The following is a 4,431-nucleotide window of genomic DNA, read 5'->3' on the forward strand; positions in this document are numbered from 1 at the left end:
TCCCTCTGCCTGTGTCTCTGCCTCTCTGTGTCTCCCATGAATAAACAAACAAAATGTTTTTTAAAAAGGAAGAAAAGCAGAAAGAGCTGGAGTGGGGAAGGCAGGAGGGCTTTGAATTTGATTCATATAATTTGTCAGTAAAGCCCTAGGGTTTGCCTCCGTTCTGGGTGCAGGGCTTCTCTTACGGGCAACCGCGACCAACGCCTTTAATCTCCGCAAACTGCTCTTTTGGTGGGTATCTGGAACATTTAAAATGTTCTATTTCGAAGGGATCCAGGGCCCGCCTGCGGTTTATTGTTTTCCCCTGGTGTCCCCTGGAACTCGCGGGCCCCTCGACTCCAAACTCCACCCAAAAGGTTTCAGAGCCCCCGTTCTTCCACTCCGCGATCGTCTTCCAAACAGAGGGAACCGTATCACGCAGACTGGCTCTCTGGTCCTTTTTTTTTTTTTTTTTTTTTTTTTTTTTTTTTTTTTTTTTTTTTTTTTTTTTATGACAGTCACACACAGAGAGAGAGAGAGGCAGAGACATAGGCAGAGGGAGAAGCAGGCTCCATGCCGGGAGCCCGATGCAGGATTCCATCCCGGGACCCTAGGATCACACCCTGAGCAGAAGGCAAACGTTCAACCACTGAGCCACCCAGGCGTCTCAACTTCTTTATTTTCTTCTAATTCTATAATAGTTTCTGATTTTTAAATTTCCTGGACGCCTGGCGGTTAAACGTCTGCCTTCAGCCCAGGGTGTAATCCTAGGGTCCCTGGATCGAGTCCCACCCACGTCGGGCTCCCTGCATGGAGCCTGCTTCTCCCTCTGCCTGTGTCTCTGCCTCTCTCTCTGTGTCTCTCATGAATAAATAAATAAAATCTTTTTTTAAAAATGTCCTTCAGGGATCCCTGGGTGGCGCAGCGGTTTAGCGCCTGCCTTTGGCCCAGGGCGCAATCCTGGAGACCCAGGATCGAATCCCACGTCGGGCTCCCGGTGCATGGAGCCTGCTTCTCCCTCTGCCTATGTCTCTCCCTCTCTCTGTGTGACTATCATAAATAAATAAAAATTAAAAAAAAAAAAAAGATTTAAAAAATAAATAAAAAATAAATAAAAATGTCCTTCAGAGTTGATTTTGCGGGTATGGTGTGAGGTAGAGATGAATTTGCATGTCATCCTTGTGCAGAGGCCATGCTAATCTTCTCTGTATCATTCCAATCTTAGTATATGTGCTGCCAAAGGGTGCACTGCATGAAGAAGAGATGTGACCAGATGGATAACAACTGTCCACACACCATTTGCAAAACAACCATTCTTTCCATCTCTGATGTTTGTGTTACTGTCCCAACACCATACTGAAGAAGCCTTATGGAATACTTTACTCTTGATAAGGTAGGTCCTGCCATTATGTAATTATCTTCCAAAACTTTTCTGGCTCTTCTGGCTCATTTTGTCTTCCAACTGAGAATTAGAATAAGCTAGTCAACTCTATTTTTAAAAATTGATGCTGGGGGATCCCTGGGTGGTGCAGCGGTTTAGCGCCTGCCTTTGGCCCAGGGTGCGATCCTGGAGACCCGGGATCGAATCCCACGTCGGGCTCCCGGTGCATGGAGCCTGCTTCTCCCTCTGCCTGTGTCTCTGCCTCTCTCTCTCTCTCTCTCTGTGTGTGACTATCATAAATAAATAAAAATTAAAAAAAATTGATGCTGGTATTCTGATTGAGATGGCCTACAATTTAAAGATTATTTTAGAAAGAAGTGGCATTTTGGGTCACCTGGCTGGCTTAATTATAAGAACATGGGACTCTTGATCTTGGGGTTGTGAGTTGAAGCCCCATGTTGGGTATAGAGATTACTTAAATAAACAAACATACAAACTTAAAAAAAATATATATATATACATATACAGAGAGAGAGAAGTACAATTATTCATATTTTTTAAATGCAGAAAATAAGATCAGAAAAGGCATTAGAAGGCTTTGCCCAATGTAACACAGCAAATAGAAAGCATGAATTTGTACTCACAAAGACAGCTTCTGAGTCCACAAGCTTAGTCACTATGATACATTGCTACTTTTGAATATCTTTTTAAATTTTTTTGCTGTATTTTTCCTTCTACCTTCAGGCATTTTTCGAAGATTTTATTTATTTATTCATGAGAGACAGAGAGAGAGGCAGAGACAGGCAGAGGAAGAAGCAGGCTCCCCACAGGGAGCCCAATGAGGAACTCAGTCCCAGGAACCTGGGATTATGCCCTGAGCCAAAGGCAGATGCTCAACCCCTGAGCCACCAACATGTCCCTCTCCCTTCAGGCATTTTAAATGTTTTCTTCATCTATCTAATTGTACAGGGAAAAATCAGTATTCTCCCTCCACATCATCCTCTAACCCAGTTCCAATGTTAAAACAAGATGATGAACATCTTTCCATAATGTCCTCCAAGATTCATATATGTATTTGCAAACATACAAAAGTATATATAGTTGCATGTTTTCATTATTTTATCATAAAGCATTTTACTTTTCTCATATGATAATTTATGATAGATATCACTTCAGAACAATAAATAAACAGCAAACTCATTGCTTATAAGAGTTAAAGTATATTCCATTATATGATAGGATATAATAGAATAATAATAATTTAAGGTGTTGAAATACTTTTATCACCAAAACTAAAGCTTCAATAAATTACTTTTACCTTTATGAGTTGTTACTAGAGAAGGCCCTAAGATTCACCTCTGATTTACTTTCGGCTCTGTCCAACCAGGAAGTGAAAGTTAAGGCATAGTTGCAAAATGCCTAAGTATTCAAAGTGTGTAACAACACACACACACACACACCATCTGCAAAGACTACGATATTGCTTTCTGTTCCAGATAAAGAAAATTTCTATTGATCACTAGTTCCCCACAAACCAATAGAACAGAGACTTCCATGACCACATATGAAAAAGGATTTAGACTTTGCAAAATTAGTTCAGTAAAGCCACTAAACAAATGGATATCAATAACTATAATATGTAGCCAAAGTAAACCCTGGGGAAGGGGACAAATATGATCTCCAGAATTGCCATACTATAATATTCAGGAGTTCTGGTTTTAAAAAAAAAAAAAAAAAGGAGAGAGTCTTTCAGACTGAAATATCACTAGACAATAACTCAATCCAAATGAAAAAATAGAGAATACCAGTTAAGATAACTATATAAGTAGATATAAAAGTCAATGTTCATAGATTTTTGGTCTATAAATTTTCTTAATTCCTATATGAATTAAAAGACAACTATGAAGCAATAATTATCAACTATGTTGATGGCACACAGGTATGAAGATGTTATTTGTGACAATAACAACAAAAAGAGGGGAGAAGAACTATAAAGGAAAAAGAGTTGGGGATGCCCGGGTGGCTCAGCAGTTGAGCATCTGCCTTTTGCTCAGGGTCCTGGAGTTCTGGGATAGAGTCCCACATGGGGCTCCCTGCATGGAGCCTGCTTCTCTCTCTGCCTATGTCTCTCTCTCTCTCTCTCTCTCTCTCTGTGTGTGTGTCTCTCATGAATAAATAAATAAAATCTTTAAAAATAAAAAAAGTAGGAGAGTTTTTTTATACTAGTAAGGCAAAGTAGTATTAATTCAAGCAAGATTATTATAAATTTAAGGTGTCATTTCTAATGGAAAATCAACAAGGAAACAATGGCTTTCAAAGAAACACTGGACCGACCAGATGGATTTAACAGATACATTCAGAACATCTATCTAAAACAGCAGAATACACATTCTTTTTAAGTGCACACAGAACATCCTCCAGTGCAGATTGTATATTAGGCCACAAAACAAGCCTCAACAAATTCAGAAAGACAGAAGTCATACCATGCATCTTTTCTGAAGACAATGCTATGAAACTAGAAGTCAGCCCCAAAAAGAATTGGGAAAGAGCACAAATATATGCAGGTTAAATAACATGCTACTAAACAATAAATGAGTAAACCAGGTAATCAAAGAAAAAATTTAAAACTACATAAAAGCAAATGAAAATGAAAATACAACAGTCCAAAACCTTGGGGATGTAGCAAAAGCAGTTCTAAGACAGAAGTTTATACCAATACAGGTCTATCTTAAGAAGCAAGAAAAATCTCAAACAACCTAACCTTATACCTGAAGGTGTTAAAAAGAGAACAAAAAACAAAACCTAAAATCAGCAGATAAAGGGAAATCATAAAGATCAGAGCAGAAACAAATGACATAGAACAAAAAGAACAAGAACATCTGGGTGGCTCAGAGATTGAGTGTCTGCCTTTGACTCCGGTATTGATCCAGGGTCCTGGGATTGAGTCCCACATCAGCTTCTTGCATCAGGCTCCCCTGAGCCTGCTTCTCCCTCTGCCTATGTCACTGCTTCTCTCTGTGTGTGTGTCTCTCATGAATAAATAAATAAAATCTAAAAACTAAAGGGACTCC

At 39.4% G+C, this 4,431-nt stretch overlaps 1 non-coding gene across 1 annotated transcript; it reads right to left on the reverse strand.

Moving 5' to 3' along the window:
* Positions 1–1,121: 1,121 nt before the first annotated feature.
* LOC112928579 (U6 spliceosomal RNA) lies at positions 1,122–1,228 on the reverse strand. Its single transcript, XR_003236753.1, has one exon. It is a non-coding gene; the product is annotated as a U6 spliceosomal RNA (small nuclear RNA).
* Between the last annotated feature and the right edge of the window lie 3,203 nt (positions 1,229–4,431).

This window comes from Vulpes vulpes, chromosome 1 (genome assembly GCF_048418805.1).
Source record: "Vulpes vulpes isolate BD-2025 chromosome 1, VulVul3, whole genome shotgun sequence".
Lineage (NCBI taxonomy): Eukaryota > Metazoa > Chordata > Mammalia > Carnivora > Canidae > Vulpes > Vulpes vulpes.